Source organism: Chlorocebus sabaeus, chromosome X, assembly GCF_047675955.1.
Source record: "Chlorocebus sabaeus isolate Y175 chromosome X, mChlSab1.0.hap1, whole genome shotgun sequence".
NCBI classification, from domain to species: domain Eukaryota; kingdom Metazoa; phylum Chordata; class Mammalia; order Primates; family Cercopithecidae; genus Chlorocebus; species Chlorocebus sabaeus.
Window position 1 is genome coordinate 19,474,071 of NC_132933.1, and position 20,365 is coordinate 19,494,435.

General features: G+C 37.7%; 1 pseudogene; it reads right to left on the reverse strand.

The window, feature by feature from the left end:
- Positions 1-437: 437 nt before the first annotated feature.
- LOC103232588 (large ribosomal subunit protein uL23 pseudogene) lies at positions 438-919 on the reverse strand (annotated as a pseudogene).
- Between the last annotated feature and the right edge of the window lie 19,446 nt (positions 920-20,365).

Sequence of the window (20,365 nt, forward strand, 5' to 3'; positions counted from 1 at the left end):
CACCTTCTACCTTCCAATTTCTTCACCAAACCTCATTTGGACCTAAACAAAAGCAGGTTGACCTAGGAAACTTTAGTTTCTTTTTCAGCTATTTAGTTTACAAGAGACTCTTTTGTAATCACATCAGAGACCCCAACCTCTACTCTAATTCCTTTATATCGTTACAGAGAAAAATAGTGGGCCAGACTTCCTGGTTACAGAAGGCTGAGGAAAGTCTGATGAATAATACAACAAAATTTTGAAATGTTCCTAAGTGCTTCTTAAAGCAAATATCATTTGAGGGAGAAAAGTAAACTCAAAACTTTAATCTTAGATTCAGGAGTGACATCTGAGAACAAAATGTAAAGTTTGGTTGAGTTTTTTTTTTTTATGTTGAAAAGATATATATATATATATATATATATATATATATATATATATATTTAGAATTAGGCAGCTGGACTCAGTTTAGATGATCCCAATTTTGTTGGCAACATCCAAAGCGTCACAATCAGGAGCCAGTCGAACATACGCCTTTTTCTCTCCATCAGGCCGAATCAGGGTGTTGACCTTGGCCACATCAATGTCATAGAGCTTCTTTACAGCCTGTTTAATCTGGTGCTCGTTGGCTTTAACATCCACAATGAACACAAGTGTGTTGTTGTCTTCTATCTTCTTCATGGCAGACTCAGTGGTCAGCGGAAACTTGATCATAGCATAGTGGTCAAGCTTGTTTCTCCTGGGGGCGCTCTTCCGAGGATATTTGGGCTGCCTCGGGAGTCGCAGTGTCTTGGGCCGCCGGAAGGTGGGTGACGTGCGGATCTTCTTTTTTTTTGTGGCTGTGGACACCTTTCAACACTGCCTTCTTGGCCTTTAAAGCCTTCACTTTGGCTTTGGCTTTAGGAGGGGCAGGAGCTTCCTTCTTCGCTTTCGGCGCCATCTTGTTGTCTGGTTGAGTTTTTAATGGAGTTCACAATGAATAATAAAGCTTTGTACTTTCATACACTTTTATTGACTAGTGCTTAGGAGTTCACAGACTGTGACTGCTATAATGAGAAAGCTTGAATCAGGGAAGTTTGACTCAGTAAATGACCTAAACATCCTCTTTTTTTTGATCATTTTAAATAAAATGTGAAACAGAACGAACCAGAAAAGAAAGTTTCATAGAAAAATGTATCATACTTTATTTTTTATTACTTACTTAAAAAGTAAGTCTACCTGCTATTATTTAAATATGGCTTGTTCCCTACAAAAAATAAAGTATGATACACCTCCCGTTAGGCCCCACCTCTTAAAGGTCCCACTTGCCAACATTGCCACACTGGGGCCAAGCCTTAATATGAATTTTGGTGGGAACAAAAAGCTTATACATTAGGGTGCTTCTCTGCACAATGGCATTGAGCAGATAGAACTGAGTCCATCATCCCATCCAGATTCATACAGTCACATTTGAGAGAGCCTTATAACAGAGTTCTGGGGCAAAGTTAATCCTAACCGACGTAGACTTCTTACTCTGAGAACCTATCTTTGTAGCCACATTTTATAGTGCCAATGAAGACATGCCAGCAAGTGTTTCATGTACAACTGGCATTAGAGCACCAGGTCAATTTGATGGTGGTGGTAGGCACTATTATTTTATATCCAGGTAAAAGGCCAATTAAAAAACTGCCACTGGGGATAAAAATCAAAGACACAACATATCAGAACTGAGTTTTCAGCAACCTGGTATTCCAAAATATGTGAATATTTTCAGAAACCAATGTTAAATTGTCCCCATGTTTCCCAGCTATGGAGATATTTAATACATTTGTTCAAATCCAATTACTCAATCCACATAGTGCTGAGGCCATCCTGCAAGGTGCATATCAAAAAATATGAACTTAGGGTGATATAGATGAGTATAGATGACAACAATGTTATGCAAGTCAAACTTGGAAGGTCAGAATAAGCATATCTATTCTGAGATAATTCGTTGTTATTTTAGAGTGTATTTATTCTACTTATAGAAAAAGTTAACTGTAAAACGGCCTCAGGCAAGTCCTTCTGGAGATATTCCAGAAGAAGGCATTGTTATCATAGGAGATGACAGCTTCTTTTGTGTTATTGCCCCTGAAGACCTCCCAGTGAGACAAAATATGGAGGTAGAAGACCGTGATATTGATACTGACTCTGTATAGGCATAGGCTGATACATGTGTTTGTGTCTTAGTTTTTAACAAGCAGTTTAAAAAGTGAAAACAATTTTAAATATAAAAAAGCTTACAGAGTGAGAATATAAAGAAAGAAAATATTTTGTACACTTGTACAATGAGCTTGTGTTTTAAGCTGTGTTAATACAAAAGAGTTCAAAAGTTAAAAAAGTTTATCAAGTAAGCTTTATAAACATTCACAGTAAGCTAAGGTTAATTTGTTATAAAAGCAAGAACATTTCAAAAATAACTGTAGTATAGTCTAAGTGTACAGTGTTTATAAAGTCTACAGTAGTGTACGGTAATGTTCTAGGCCTTCACATTCACTCACCATTTACTCACTGACATGCTCAGAACAACTTCTAGTCCTATAAGCTTCATTTATGGTAAGTGCTCTATATAGATGCGCCATTTTTTATCTTTTATACCATATATAAATATATTTTGAGACAGGGTCTCATTCTGTTGCCCAGGTTGGAGTGCAGTGGCATGACCTTGGCTCACTGTAATGTCGACCTCCTGGGCTCAAGCTATCCTCCCACCTCAGCCTCCTGAGTAGCTGGGACTACAGATGCGTGACACCATGCCTGGCTAATTTCTGCATTTATTTGTAGAGAGAGGTTTTCGTCATGTTGCCCAGGCTGTTCTCGAACTCCTGAACTTAAGTGATCTGCCCTCCTCAGGCTTCCAAAGTGCTGCGATTACAGGTGTCCACCACCTGCCCCCAGCCATATTCTTACTGTTTAGAAATGTTTTTCTATGATTAGATATGTTTAGATACATGCATACTTACTATTGTGTTACAATTTTCTATAGTACTCAGTATAGTAACATGCTGTACAGGTTTGTAGCCTAGGAGCAATAGGCTATACCATACAGCCTAGATGTGTAGTGTGCTATACTATTTAGGCTTGTGTAAGTATACTATGATGTTCTCACAATGACAAAATTGCCTAATGACACATTTTTCAGAATGTATCCCATTGTTAAGTAATGCATGATTGTATAGGCACAAAATATATAAATAACTAGGTAATTGAAATGAATCTATGACATAGATTAATCTTACACACATGAAAAAGAGGTTGAGTGGTAATGAACTTGCTTCGCTTTTGTTTGGGAAAGCATTTATCTCTTCATTTTTGAAGGACAATTTTTCTTAATTCTTCCAAAAAATTGAAGAGGAGGGAGCAGTTTCAAACTCAATTTATAAGGCCAGCCTTACCCTGATATCAAAAATGGAAAATTACATGCCAATATCTCAGATGAACATAAATGCAAGAATCCTCAATAAAATACTAGCAAATTGAGAGGCCAAGATGGGCAGATTACTTGAGCTCAGGATTTCGAGACTAGCCTGGGTAACACCGTGAAACCCTGTCTTTGCAAAAAATACAAAAAATTAGCCAGGCATGGTGGCATGCACCTCTAGTTCCAGCTACTTGGAGGGCTGAGGTGGGAGGATTGCTTGAGTCAGGAGGTTGAAGCTGCAGTGAGAGGCACTCCAGCCTAGGTGACAAAGTGATACCCTGTCTCAAAAAGCAAACAAACAAACAAACAAACAAACAGAAAACCCTAGCTAATTGAATTAAACAGCACATTAAAGGGTTATACACAATGGCTACCTGAGATTTATCCCTGGAAAACAAGGCTAGATCAACATGGGAAAATCAATAAATAAATGTGATATCACATTAACAGAATGAAAGACAAAAACCATACGATCATCTCAATAGATGCAGAAAAAGCATTTGACAAAATTCAACATCCTTTCATGATAAAAGTTCTCAACAAATTAGATATAGAAAGAATGTACCTGAACACAATAAAGGTCACATATGACAAACCCACCAGTAACACTACATTCAATGTTAAAAAACTGGAAGATTTTCCTCTAAAATCAGAAGCAAGACAAGGATGTCTCCTTTTACTACTTTACTCTCTATAGTACTGGAAGTCCTACAAGAGCGATTAGACCAGAAAAAAACGCATCTGAATTTGAAAGAAGGAGATTAAATTGTTCCTGCTTGTAGACAACAGGGTGATATATACAGAAAACCATAAAGACTCCACCAACAAAATCATTTGAACTAATAAACAAATTCAGTAAAGTTGCAACCTACAAAATCAGCATACAAAAATCAGTATGATTTTGTGTGATTTTGACTAATGAGGAACTAGCCAAAAAAGAAATCAGGAAAACGATCCCATTTACAATAGCTACCAAAAAATAAAATACTTAGGAATAATTTTAATTATAGAGATGAAAGACCTGTATTCTGAATACTATGAAACATTGATGAAAATGTTGAAGAAGATCCAAAAAACAATATGAAATGTGTTTGTGGATTGGAAGAATTAGTATTGTTAAAATATTCATTCTAGCCAACATGATCTATAGATTCAATGCAATCCCTATCAAAACTCCAATGACATTTTTCACAGAAATAGAAAAACAATCCTAAAATTCACATGAAACCACAAAAAACCCAGAGTAGCCAAAGCAATCTTGAGCAAAAAGACTAAAACTGGTGACATCACATTACCTGACTTCAAAATACACTGCAAAGTGATAGCAATAAAACAGCATGGTACTGACATAAAGCAGACACATTGACCAGTGGAACAGAATAGAGTCCAAAAATAAACCCACACATTTACAACCAATTGATTTTTTTTATTTTTATACTGTAAGTTCTAGGGTACATGTGCACAATGTGCAGGTTTGTTACATATATATACATGTGCCATGTTGGTGTGCTGCACCCATTAACTCGTCATTTACATTAGGTATATCTCCTAATGCTATCCCTCCCCGCTCCCCTCACCCCACAAGAGGCCCCAGTGTGTGATGTTACCCTCCTTGTGTCCATGTGTCCTCATTGTTCAATTCCCACCTATGAGAGAGAACATGTGGTGTTTGTTTTTCTGTCCTTGTGATAGTTTGCTCAGAATGATAGTTTCCGGCTTCATCCATGTCCCTACAAAGGACATGAACTCATCCTTTTTTATAGCTGCATAGTATTCCATGGTGAATATGTGCCACAGTTTCTTAATCCAGTCTATATTTGATGGACATTTGGGTTAGTTCCAAGTCTTTGCGATTGTGAACAGTGCTGCAATAAACATACGTATGCATGTGTCTTTATAGCAGCATGATTTATAATCCTTTGGGTATATACCCAGTAATGGGATGACTGGATCTAATGGTATTTCTAGTTCTAGATCCTTGAGGAATCGCCACACTGTCTTCCACAATGGTTGAACTAGTTTACGCTCCCACCAACAGTGAAAAAGTGTTCCTATTTCTCCACATCCTCTCCAGCACCTGTTGTTTCCTGACTTTTTAATGATCGCCATTCTAACTGGTGTGAGATGGTATCTCATTGTGGTTTTGATTTGCATTTCTCTGATGGCCAGTGATGATGAGCATTTTTTCATGTGTCTGTTGGCTGCATAAATGTCTTCTTTTGAGAAGTGTCTGTTCATATCCTTTGCCCAATTTTTGATGGGGTTGTTTGATTTTTTCTTGCAAATTTGTTTAAGTTCTTTGTAGATTCTGGATATTAGCCCTTTGTCAGATGGGTAGATTACAGAAATTTTCTCCCATTCTGTAGGTTATCTGTTCACTCTGATGGCAGTTTCTTTTGCTGTGCAGAGGCTCTTTAGTTTAATTAAATTCCATTTGTCAATTTTGGCTTTTGTTGCCATTGCTTTTGGTGTTTTAGTCATGAAGTCCTTGCCCATGCCTATGTCTTGAATGGTATTGCCTAGGTTTTCTTCTAGGGTTTTTATGTTTTTAGGTCTAACATTTAAGTCTTTAATTCATCTTAAATTAATTTTTGTATAAGGTGTAAGGAAGGGATCCAATTTCAGCTTTCTACACATGGCTAGCCAGTTTTCCCAGCACCATTTATTAAACAGGGAATCCTTTCCCCATTTCTTGTTTTTGTCAGGTTTGTCAAAGATCAGATGGCTGTATATGTGTGGTGTTATTTCTGAGGCTTCTATTCTGTTCCATTGGTCTATATCTCTGTTTTGGTACCAGTACCATGCTGTTTTGGTTACTGTAGCCTTGTAGTATAGTTTGAAGTCAGGTAGTGTGATGCCTCCAGCTTTGTCCTTTTTGCTTAGGATTGTATTGGCAATGTGGGCTCTTTTTTGGTTACATATGAACTTTAAAGTAGGCTTTTCCAATTCTGTGAAGAAAGTCATTAGTAGCTTAATGGGGATGGCATTGAATCTATAAATTACCTTGGGTGGTATGGCCATTTTCACGAGATTGATTCTTCCTATCCATGAGCATGGAATGTTCTTCCGTTTGTTTGTGTCCTCTTTTATTTCCTTGAGCAGCGGTTTGTAGTTCTCCTTAAAGAGGTCCTTTACATCCCTGGTAAGTTGGATTCATAGGTATTTTATTCTCTTTGAAGCAATTGTGAATGGGAGTTCACTCATGATTTGGCTGTTTGTCTGTTATTGGTGTATGGGAATGCTTGTGATTTTTGCACATTGGTTTTGTATCCTGAGACTTTGTTGAAGTTGCTTATCAGCTTAAGGAGATTTTGGGCTGAGATGATGGGGTTTTCTAAATATACAATCATGTCATCTGCAAAAAGGGACAATTTGACTTCCTCTTTTCCTAATTGAATACCCTTTATTTCTTTCTCCTGCCTGATTGCCCTGGTCAGAACTTCCAACACTATGTTGAATAGGAGTGGTGAGAGAGGGCATCCCTGTCTTGTGCCAGTTTTCAAAGGGAATGCTTCCAGTTTTTGCCCATTCAGTATGATATTGGCTGTGGGTTTGTCATAAATAGCTCTTATTATTTTGAGATACGTCCCATCAATACCTAGTTTATTGAGAGTTTTTAGCACGAAAGGCTGTTGAATTTTGTCGAAGGCCTTTTCCGCACCTGAGATAATTATGTGGTTTTTGTCTTTGGTTCTGTTTATATGCTGCATTACGTTTATTTATTTGCATACGTTGAACCAGGCTTGCATCCCAGGGATGAAGCCAACTTGATCATGGTGGATAAGCTCTTGGATGTGCTGCTGGATTCGGTTTGCCATTATTTTATTGAGGAGTTTTGCATCGATGTTCATCAGGGATATTGGGCTAAAATTCTCTTTTTTTTTTATTGTGTCTCTGCCAGGCTTTGGTATCAGGATGATGCTGGCCTCATAAAATGAGTTAGGGAGGAGACCCTCTTTTTCTATTGATTGGAATAATTTCAGAAGGAATGGTACCAGCTCCTCTTTGTACCTCTGGTAGAATTCGGCTGTGAATCCATCTGGTCCTGGGCTTTTTTTGGTTGGTAGGCTATTAATTATTGCCTCAATTTCAGAGCCTATTATTGTTCTATTCAGGGATTCAACTGCTTCCTGGTTTAGTCTTGGGTGGGTGTATGTGTCCAGGAATTTATCCACTTCTTCTAGAGTTTCTAGTTTATTTGCGTAGAGGTGTTTGTAGTATTCTCTGATGGTAGTTTGTATTTCTGTGGGATCGGTGGTGATATCCCCTTTATCATTTTTTATTGCATCTATTTGATTCTTCTCTCTTTTCTTCTTTATTAATCTTGCTAGTGGTCTATCAATTTTGCTGATCTTTTCAAAAACCCACCTCCTGGATTCATTGATTTTTTGAAGGGTTTTTTGTCTCTCCATCTCCTTCAGTTCTGCTCTGATCTTACTTATTTCTTGCCTTCTGCTAGCTTTTGAATGTGTTTGCTCTTGCTTCTCTAGTTCTTTTAATTGTGATGTCAGGGTGTCCATTTTAGATCTTTCCTGCTTTCTCTTGTGGGCATTTAGTGCTTTAAATTTCCCTGTACACACTGCTTTAAATGTGTCCCAGAGATTCTGGTATGTTGTATCTTTGTTCTCATTGGTTTCAAAGAACATCTTTATTTCTGCCTTCATTTCATTATGTACCCAGTAGTCATTCAGGAGCAGGTTGTTCAGTTTCCATGTAATTGAGCAGTTTTGGGTGAGTTTCTTAATTCTGAGTTCTAATTTGATTGCACTGTGGTCTGAGAGACAGTTTATTGTAATTTCTGTTCTTTTACATTTGCTGAGGAGTGCTTTACTTCCAACTATGTGGTCAATTTTGGAAGAAGTGTGATGTGGTGCTGAGAAGAATGTATATTCTGTTGATTTGGGGTGGGAAGTTCTGTAGATGTCTATTAGGTCCCACTTGGTGCAGAGCTCAGTTCAATTCCTGGATATCCTTGTTAACTTTCGGTCTCACTGATCTGTCTAATGTTGACAGTGGGGTGTTAAAGTCTCCCATTACTATTGTGTGGGAGTCTAAGTCTCTTTGTAGGTCTCAAAGGACTTGCTTTATGAATCTGGGTTCTCCTGTATTGGGTGCATATGTATTTAGGATAGTTAGCTCTTCTTGTTGAATTGATCCCTTTACCATTATGTAATGGCCTTCTTTGTCTCTTCTGATCTTTGTTGGTTTAAACTCTGTTTAACCAGAGACTAGGATTACAACCCCTGCTGTTTTTGTTTTCCATTTGCTAGGCAGATCTTCCTCCATCTCTCTATTTTGAGCCTATGTGTGTCTCTGCATGTGAGATGGGTCTCCTGAATACAGCACACTGATGGTCTTGACTCTTTATCCAATTTGCCAGTCTGTGTCTTTTAATTGGAGCATTTAGCCCATTTACATTTAAGGTTAATATTGTTATGTGTGAGCTTGATGCTGTCATTATGATGCTATCTGGTTATTTTTCTCGTTAGTTGATGCTGTTTCTTTCTAGCATCAATGATCTTTACTATTTGGCATGTTTTTGCAGTGGCTGGTAGTAGTTGTTTCTTTCCATGTTTAGTGCTTCCTTCAGGAGCTCTTGTAAGGCAGGCCTGGTGGTGACAAAATCTCTCAGCATTTGCTAGTCTGTAAAGGATTTTTATTTCTCCTTCACTTATGAAGCTTAGTTTGGCTGGATATGAAATTCTGGGTTGAAAATTCTTTTCTTTAAGAATGTTGAATATTGGCCCCCACCCTCTTCTGGCTTGTAGAGTTTCTGCTGAGAGATCCGCTGTTAGTCTGATGGACTTATCCCTTTGTGGGTAACCCAACCTTTCTCTCTGGCTGCCGTTAACATTTTTTCCTTCATTTCAACTTTGGTGAGTCTGACAATTATGTGTCTTGGTGTTGCTCTTCTCGAGGGGTATCTTTGTGGCGTTCTCTGTATTTCCTGAATTCGAATGTTGACCTGCCTTGCTAGGTTGGGGAAAATCTCCTGGATAATATCTTGAAGAATGTTTTCCAACTTGGTTCCATTCTCCCCATCACTTTCAGGTACACCAATCAGACATAGGTTTGGTCTTTTCAAATAGTTCCATATTTCCTGGAGGCTTTGTTTGTTTCTTTTTACTCTTTTTTCTCTAAACTTCTCTTCTCACTTCATTTCATTCATTAGATCTTCAATCACTGATACCCTTTCTTCCACTTGATCGAATCGGCTACGGAAACTTGTGCATGTGTCACGTAGTTCTTGTCCCATGATTTTCAGCTCCATCAGGTCATTTAAGGTCTTCTCTATGCTGTTTATTCTAGTTAGCCATTCATCTCATCTTTTTTCAAGGTTTTTAGGTTCTTTGTGATGGGTTCAAACATCCTCCTTTAGCTCGGAGAAGTTTGTTATTACCGATCGTCTAAAGCCTTCTTCTCTCAATTCATCAAAGTCATTCTCCATCCAGCCTTGTTCCATTGCTGGCGAGGAGCTGCATTCCTTTGGAGGAGAAGAGGCACTCTGGTTTTTAGAATTTTCAGCTTTTTTGCTCTGGTTTATTCCCATCTTTGTGGTTTTATCTACCTTTGGTCTTTGATGATGGTGACGTACAAATGGGGTTTTGGTGTGGATGTCCTTTCTGTTTGTTAGTTTTCCTTCTAATAGTCAGGACCCTCAGCTAAAGGTCTGTTGGAGTTTGCTGGAGGTCCACTCCAGACCCTGTTTGCCTGGATATCACCAGCAGATGCTGCAGAACAGCAAATATTGCAAACAGCAGATGTTGCTGCCTGATCCTTCCTCTGGAAGCTTTGTCTCAGAGGAGCACCTGGCTGTATGAGGTGTCAGTCGGCCCCTACTGGGGGGTGCATCCCAGTTAGGTTACTTGGGGTTTAGGGACCCACTTGAGGAGGCAGTCTGTCCGTTCTCAGATCTCAAATTCCATGCTGGGAGAACTACTACTCTCTTCAAAGGTGTCAGACAGGGACGTTTAAGTCTGCAGAAGTTTCTGCTGCCTTTTGTTCAGCTATGCCTTGCCCCTATAGGTGGAGTCTACAGAGGCAGGCAGGCCTCCTTGAGCTGCGGTGGGTTCCACCCAGTTTGAGCTTCCCAGCCACTTTGTTTACCTACTCAAGCCTCAGCAATGGTGGACACCCCTCCCCCAGCCTCGCTGCTGCCTTGCAGTTCAATCTCAGACTGCTGTGCCAGCAGTGAGCGAGGTTCTGTGGGCATGGGACCCTCCGAGCCAGGCGTGGGATATAATCTCCTGGTTTGCTAAGACTGTTGGAAAAGTGCAGTATTAGGGTGGAAGTGTTCCGATATTCCAGGTACCATCTCTCACGGCTTTCCTTGGCTAGGAAAGAGAATTCCCCAACCCCTTGTGCTTCCCAGGTGAGGCAATACCCCGCCCTGCTTCATTCATGCTCCATGGGTTGCACCCACTGTCCGACAAGCCACAGTGAGATGAACCCGGTACCTCAGTTGGAAATGCAGAAATCACTCATCTTCTGTGTCACTCACACTGGGAACTGTAGACTGGAGCTGTACCTATTCGGCCATCTTGGAACCTCTCCCTTGCCAATTGATGTTTTACAAAGATGCCAAGAACCCACAATGAAAAAAAGTCTCTTTAATAAATGGTGTTAGGGAAACTGGATATCCACATGCCAAAGAATGAACTTGGACACTTATCTCACACCATACACAAAATCAACTCAAAATGGATTAAAGACTTAAACATAAGACTTGAAACTATAAAACTCATGGGAGAAAACTTAGGGGAAAAGCTACAACACTGGTCTAGATAATGACTTTTTGATATGACCCCAAAAGCACAGGAAACAAAAGCAAAACTGGACAAATGGAATTACATCAAACTAAAAAGCTTCTTCACAGCCAATAAAATAATCAACAGAGTGAAGAGACAACTTAGGGAAATATTTCAGAACTACATAGTCGCATGATTGTCCAACACTGTGAATGTAATAAATGCAACTAAATCATACACTTTAAAATGGCTAATTTTAAATTGTATGAATTTTACCTCAATGAAAAAGAATGAGCACAAAGAAACAATAATAATAATAAAATGGAAGACATAAACCCTAGCACATTAATCTTTATTAAATGTAAATGTAAGTACATCTATTTAAAGTCACAGATTGGCAGAGTGGATAAATTAACAGGGCTCAACTCTATGCTCTCCATAAAAACTCACTTCAAATGTACTGATATAAGGAGATTGAAAGTAAAAGAATAGAAAATATATATCACGCAAACATCAATCAAAATAAAGCAGGGGTGGCTATATTAAAGTCAGATAAGGTAGACAGACCTCAGAACAAATATTACCAGATATAAGGAGGGACATCGCATAATGACAAAAGGTTTAATACACAAGAAGACACCTTGCTCCTAAATGTGTACATCACAGAGCAGAGCTTCAAAATATATGAAGCAAAAACTGGTAGACCTGAAAGAAAAAACAGATAAATCCATAATTATAGTTGGGGATGTTAATAACCCCTCTCAGCAATAGATAGAACTATTAGATAATAAATCAGCATGTATACAGAAGAACAGAAAGACACCATTGTGGTAGGCAGAATATCTCCCCTAAAGATCTCCATGTTTTAATCCCCAGAACCTGTATGTTTCTTACATTGCATGGCAAAGGAAAATTATGTAGCTGATGGAATTAAGGTTGCTTGTCAACTGGCTTTAAAATAGGGAGTTAGTTCTTGATTACCTGAGCAGGCTAAGTGTAATCACAGTGATCCTTAAATGTGGAGGAGGGAGGCAGAAGTGGAAGTCAGAGTGATATAAAGTGAAAAAACTCAACCCACAACAGGTTTTGAAGATGGAATACAAGAATCATGAGCTGAGAAATGTGGGCAGCCTCTCAAAGCTGGAAAGGGCAGGGCAATGGATTTTCCCCTAGAGTCTCCAGAAAGAAATGCAGCCCTGCTGACAAACTGTTTTTTAGCCCAGTGAAACCCATTTTAGACTTCTGAATGACAGAACTGTAAAATAATGAATTTGTGTTGTTTTCAGCTATTAAGCCAGTAATAATTAGTTACAGCAGCCATAGAAAACTAATACAACCATTAATCAACTGAATCTAACACTCTGCCTAACAATAGCAAAACGTACATACTTTCCAAAAGTACATGGCGTGTTGACTAAAATAGACCATATCCTGAGCCATAAAACACACCTCTAAAAATTTAAATGAATGGAAATCATGTGTAGATTGTTTTCTGACCATAATGTTTTCACACTAGAAATCGGTAACAGAGAAATAAAAGGAAAATCTCCAAACACTGGCAATTAAACAGCACTCATGCAAATAATCTAATGGCTCAAATAAGTCTCAAAGAACATCAAAACCACATTGAACTGAATGAAAATGAAAATGCAACATATTAAAATTTGTGGGATGCAGCTAAGGCAGTTCTGAGAGAGAAATTTGTAGCATTACATGCTTAGAAAAAAGAAAGAAAGCTCTAGAAGCAACAACTTAAGCTGTTGCCTCAAGAACCTGGAAAAGTAGAGCAAAATAAACCCAAAGCAAGCAGAAAGCAGAACATAGTAAAGATAAGAGCAGGCCGGGCGCGGTGGCTCACGCCTGTAATCCCAGCACTTCGGGAGGCTTAGGTGGGCAGATCACGAGGTCAGGAGATCGAGACCATCCTGGCCAACATGGTGAAACAGCATCTCTACTGAAAATACAAAAATTAGCTGGGAGTGGTGGCACATACCTGTAATCCCAGCTATTCGGGAGGCTGAGGCAGGAGAATCGCTTGAACCCGGGAGGCGGAGGCTGCAGTGAGCCGAGATGGCGCCACTGCACTCCAGCCTGGCGACAGAGGGAGACTCCATCTCAAAAAAAAAAAAAAAAAAAAAAAGATAAGAGCAGAAATCCTCAACTAAATATTAGCAAATCAAATCCAGCAACATGTAAAAAGAATTATATACTACAACCAAGTGGGGTTCATTCCAGAAATGCAATACTTGTTCAATATTCAAAAATCAGTGTAATCTACCATATTAACAGGCTAGAGAAAAAAAACCACATGATCATATTAACTGATTCAGAAAAAGCATTTGACAAAATTCAATACTCATTCCTGATCAAAACTCTTGCCTAACTAAGAATAGAGGAGAATATCCTCGACGTGATAAAAAACATTTACAGAAAACCTACAGCTAACATCTTACTTAATGATGAAATACTGAATGCTATTCCCCTAGAACAAGAACATGGCAAGGATGTCTATGCTCATCACTTATTCATCATATACCAGAAGTCCTAGACAGTACAAGAAGGCAAGAAAAAGAAATAAAAGACATACAAATTAGAAAAGAGGAAATAGGCTTGGCGCAGTGGCTCACGCCTGTAATCCCAGGACTTTGGGAGGACGAGGTGGGTGGATCATGGAGTCAGGAAATCGACACCATCCTGGCTAAGACAGTGAAATCCCATCTCTACTAAAAATACAAAAAATTAGCCTGGCATGGTGGCACGCACCTGTAGTCCCAGTTACTCAGGAGGCTGAGGCAGGAGAATTGCTTGAACTCGGGAGGGGGAGGTTGCAGTGAGCCAAGATCACGCCACTGCATTCCAGCCTGCGCAACAGAGTGAGGCTCTGTCAAAAAGAAAAAAAAGGAAATTTTCCCTTATTTGCAAATGTTTTATTGTCTAAATATAAAATCCTAATGAATTTACCAGAAAGCACTGAGATCTTACATGCAAAGCACTTCACATGCACAAGATCACTAGACACATGATAAACACATAAATATCAATTGTATTTTTGTATTCTAGCAGTGAACAAGTGGAATCAGAATTGAAAATACAATGCCATTTACAATTATCAAATTAAATAAAATACTTAGGTATAATTCTAACAAAACACATATAAGATCTGTGTGCTGAAAACTACGAATAAGCAAATAAGCACATGAAAAATGCTCAACATCATTATCCACTAGAGAAATGCAAATTAAAACCACAATTAAATAGTATTACATATACATCAGAATGGCTAAAATAAAACATACTGACATTAGCAAATGCTGGTGAAGATGTAGAGAAACTGGATCTCTCATACATTGCTGCTGAGAATCTAAAATGGTGCAGTCACTTTAGAAAATAGTTGGACAGTTTCTTATAAAATTAAACATACACTTGACATACAACCTAGCAATTACATTCCTGCGCATTTACCCCAGAGAAGTGAAAATTTATGTCCACATAAGTGAACATGAGAGAGGTTTTTGGTTCAAGATGCTTGACTAGAGACATCCAACACTTGTTCTCTCCAGAAAGAAGACCAAAATTACAAATAGATAATTATACCTTGAAAAGAACATCTTGGAGAGAACACTAGAATCCAATAGAAAAGTCACGAGAAATACCTGAGGCACAGAAGGAAGCTTTGTTCTTTTTGCTTAGAATTGCCTTGGCTATTCAGGCTCTTTTTGGTTCCATATGAATTTTAAAGTAGTTTTTTCTAGCTCTTTGAAGAATGTCAATGGTAGTTTAATAGGAATAACACTGAATCTATAAATTGCTTTGGGCTATAGGGTCGTTTAAATGATACTGATTTTTCCTATCCATGAGCATGGAAGGTTTTTCCATTTGTTTGTGTTATCTCTGATTTCTTTGAGCAGTGTTTTATAGTTTTCCTCATAGAGATCTTTCACTCCCTGTTTAGCTGTATTCCTAGGTATTTTATTCTTTTTTGTGGTTATTAGGAATTGGATTGCATCCTTGATTTGGCTCTCAGCTTGCATGTTGTTGGTATGTAGGAATGCTTCTGATTTTTGTGCATTGATTTTGTACCCTGAGACTCTGCTGAAGTTGTTTATCAAATCAAGGAGCTTTGGGGCTGAGGATATGGAGTTTTCTAGATACAGGATCATGTCATCTGCAAACAGGGATAGCTTGACTTCCTCTCTTCCTATTTGGATGCCCTTTATTTTTTTCTCTTGCCTGATTGCCCTGACCAGGACATCCAATACTACATTGAACAGGAGTGGTGAGAGACAGCATCCTTGTCTTGTGCCTGTTTTCAAGGGGAATGCTTCCAGCTTTTGCCCAGGATGAATGGGTTTTTAAAATGATCCAACTATGTGCTGCCTACAAAAAATGCACTTTGCCTGTAAATACATATATATAAATGGAAGGTAAAGGGAAGGGAAAAGATATTCCATGAAAACAGAAGCCAAAAGCAATCGGGGTAGCTATACTTATATCAGATAAAACAGACCTTAAGTAAAAAACAGTAAAACAAAAGATACAAAGAAGGTCATTATATAATAATAAAGTGATCAATCCAGCAAGAGAGTATAACAATTCTAAAATATATTCACCCAACACTGAGCACCTAGATTCCTAAGGTAAATATTACTGGATCTAAAGAAAGGGATAAACTTCAACAGAAGAATAGTGGGGGACTTCAACACCCCACTCTCAGCATTAGACAGATGATCTAGACAGAGAATCAAAAGAGAAACATTGGATTTAAACTGGACTTTAGACTGAATGGACGTAACAGACATTTATGGAACATTTTATCAAACAACTATAGAATACACATTCTTCTCATCAGCATATGGAATGTTCTCCAAGGTTGATCATGTGTTTGATCACAAAAGAAGTCTCAACAAATTTGTAAAAAGTTGAAATCATATCAAGTGTCTTTTCAGACCACAGGAGAATAAAAGTAGAAATCAATACCAAGAAGAACCTTGAAACTATAAAATACATGGAAATTAAACAACATGCTTCTGAGCAATTTTTCAGTCAATAAATAAATTAAGTGATAAATCAGAAAATTTCTTAAAACAAATGAAAATGGAAATACAACATACCCAAATTTATAGAACACAGCGAAAGCAGTGCTAAAAGGGAAGTACATAGCAATACACACCTACATTTTAAAAAAAGATTCGAAATAAGCAATCTAACAATGCACCTCAAGGAATTAGAAAAGCAAGAACAAACCAAGCCCAAAGGTAGCAAAAGAAAAGAAATAATAAAGATAAGAGCAGAACTAAATGAAATAGAGACTTAAAAAAAATACAAAGGATCAATGAAATGAAAGTTTGTTCTTCAAAAAGATAAAATTGATAAACTACTAGCTAAATTAACCAGGAAAACAAGAGAGAAGACCCAAATAAACAAAATCAGAAATAAAAAAAGGGGATATTACAACTGATACCACAAAAAACACAAACAATCGTCAGAGACTATTGTAAACAACTATATGCCAACAAACTGGAAAATCTAGAGGAAATGGATAAATTCCTAGAAATATACAAACTACCAAGATTGAATCAGGAAGAAATAGAAAACCTGAACAGACCAATAATGAGTACTGAGGTTGAATCCATAACAAAAAGTCTCCTAACAATAAAAAGCCAAGGACCAAATGGATTCACTGCTGAACTTGTATAAAGAACTAATACAAATCCTTCTCAAACTATTCAAAAAAATTGAAGAGAAGAGAATTCTCCCTAACTAATTCTATGAGGCCAACATAACCCTTATAACAAAACCAGACAAAGGTACAACATAAAACTACAGACAATGTCCCTGATGAACATAGATGCAAAATCCTCAACAAAATACTAACAAACCAAATCCAACAGCTTATGAAAAAGATAATACACCTTAACCAAGTAAGGTTTTTTTTTTTTTTTTTAAATTATACTTTAAGTTCTGAGATACATGTGCAGAACGTGCAGGTTTGTTATATAGGTATACACGTGGCATGGTAGTTTGCTGCACCCATCAACCTGTCATCTACATTAGGTATTTCTCCTAATGCTATCCCTCCCCTACTCCCAACCCCCAGACAGGCCCTGGTATGTGATGTTCCCCTTCCTGTGTCCACATGTTCTCATTGTTCAACTTCCACTTATGAGTGAGAAGATGTGGTGGTTGATTTTTTGTTCCTGTGTTAGTTTGTTGAGAATGATGGTTTCTAGCTTCATCCATGTCCCTTTAAAGGCCACGAACTCATCCTTTTTTATAGCTGCATAGTATTCCATGGTGTATATGTGCCACATTTTCTTTATTCAGTCTATCATTGATGGGCATTTGGGTTGGTTCCAAGTCTTTACTATTGTGAATTGTGCTGCAATAAATACACGTGTGCATGTGTCTTTATAGCAGAATGATTTATAATCCTTTGGGTATATACCCAGCAATGGGATTGATCAAGTAAGATTTTTACCAGGGATGCAAGGATGCTTCAATATATACAAATCAAAAAACATGATACATCACATCAACAGAATGAAGGAAAAAAGCCATATGATAATCTCAATAAACAAACAAAAAGCATTTGACAAAATTCAACACCCCTTCATGATTAAAGAAAAAAACTCTGGACAAACTAGGCATACAAATATCATACCTCAAAATAATTAAGGCCATATATGACATATCTATAGCTAATATCATCATATTTATTTGAGAAAAGGTGAAAACCTTTTCTCTAAGAACTGGAACAAGACAAGGGTGCCCACTTTCACCACTCCTATTCAACATTGTACTGGAAGTCTTAGCCAGAGCAATCAGGCAAGAAAAAGGCATCCAAATTGGGAAAGAGGAAGTCAGATTGTTCCACTTTGCAGATGACCTGATCTTATATCTAGAAAACCAAAAGACTCCACCAAAAACTCTTAGAACTGATCAACAGATTCAGTAAAACTGCAGGATACAAAATCAACATACAATAATCAGTAGTATTTCTATACACTAGTAATGAAATAGACAACAAAGAAATAAAGGAGGCAATCCCATTTACAATAGCTACAAAAAATAAAATACCTAGGAAAAAATTTAACCAAAGAGACAAAAGATCCCTACAAGGAAAACTACAAGACACTGATGAAAGAAATTGAAGATGACATAAACAAATGAGAAGACATCCCATGCTCGTGGATCATAAGAATTAGTATTGTTAAAAATGACCATAGTGCCCAAAGCAATCTACAGATTCATTGTAATTCTTACCAACATACCAATGTCATTTTTCATGAAAATAGAAAAAACAATCCTAAAATGCACATGGAATCAAAAAAGAGCCCAAATAGCCAAAGCAATCCTAAGCAAAAGCAAAACAAACAAACAAACAAAACCCCAAAACACAAAAAAACTCACAAAAAACAAAGGTGGATGCATCACACTACCTGACTTCAAAATATATTATAAGACTATGGTAATCAAGACAACACGGTATTAGTATAAAAATAGACACATAGACCAATGGAACAGAATAGAGAACCCATAAGTAAATCCACATATTTACAGCCAACTGATTTTTGACAGGGGCATCAAGAACATACACTGGGGAAAGGACAACCCTCTTCAATAAGTGATGCTGGGAAAATTGGATATCCACATGCAGAAGAATGAAACTAGACCCCTATCTCTCACCATATACAAAAATCAAATCAAGATGGATTAAAGACTTAAACATAAGACCCCGAGCTATGAAACCACTAGGAGAAAATGTATGGAAAATACTTCAGGATATTGGTCTAGGCAAAGATTTTATGGCTAGGGCCTTAAAAGCACAGATAATTTTTAAAAAGGGACAGATGGGAGTATATTAAACTGATAACTTCTGCATAGCAAAAGAAACAATAGAGTGAAGAGATAACCTGTTGAGTGGGTGAAAATATTTGCAAACTATTAATCTGACAAGGGAATAATATCCAGAACAAGGAAATCAAGCAAGTGAACAATAAAATAACAAAAAATCCTACTGAAAAGTGGGCAAAGAACATGAATGGATAATTCTATAAAGGAGACATACAGGTCAGGCAGAGTGGCTCACATCTGTAATCCCAACACTTTGGGAGGTAGGGGATTGTTTGAGGCCTGGAGTTTGAGGCTGTAGCGAGCTATGATCATGCAACTGCTCTCCAGCCTTGGTGACACAGCAAGACCCTGTCAAAAAGAAGAAGAAGAAGAAGGAGGGGGAGGGGGAGGAGGAGGAGGAGGAGGAGCAGGAAAAGGAGAAGGAGAAGGAGAAGGAGGAAAGAATACATACAACTGGTCAACAGGCATATTAAAAAATGTTCATCACTAATCATCAGGGAAATACAAATCAAAAACCACAATGAACTATTATCTTTCTCCAGTTAGAATGGCTATTATAATAAAGACAAAAAATAACAGATGCTGGCAAGGATGTGGAGAAAAGGGAACTCTTGTACACTGTTGGTGGGAATGTAAATTAGTTCAATCACTATGGAAAACAGTATGGAGATTTCTCAAATAAACTAAAAAAGGAACTACCATATGATCTGGCAATCCCACTACTGGTGTCTATCCAAAAGAACAGAAATCAGTATAGCAAAGGGATACCTGCACTCAATTGTTTATTGCAGTATTATTCACAATAGCAAAGGTATGGAACCAACCTAAGTGTCCATCAATGGATGAATGGATAAAGAAAATGTGTTATATATACACAATGGAATACTATTATATCCAGCCATAAAAAGAATGAAATTGTGTCATTTGCAGCAACATGGTTGGAACTGGAGGACATTATGTTGAGTGAAATAAGCCAGGCACAGAAAGACAAATATTGCACATTCTCATGCACATGTGGGAGCTATAAAAATTGATCTCATTGAGGTAGAGAATAGAATGATAGTTACGGGAGGCTGGGAAGAGTGTGTGGGTGGGAGGCGATAAAGAGAAGTTGATTAATGGTTACAAACATACAGGCAGATATACACTATTCTACGTGTATTGGATTAAATGAGTTAATATTGTTGAGAACTAGGCTTCTCATTTTAAGAAGGGAGATAAAATCATACAATGGGCGAAGGCAGGAAGTACGTTGTAGGGTTGTAATGGAATTGAAAGTACCACTATACACTTATAATTTCTCTGAAATTAAGGAAAAAAATGAACGTGAACTAGAAAGTATTAA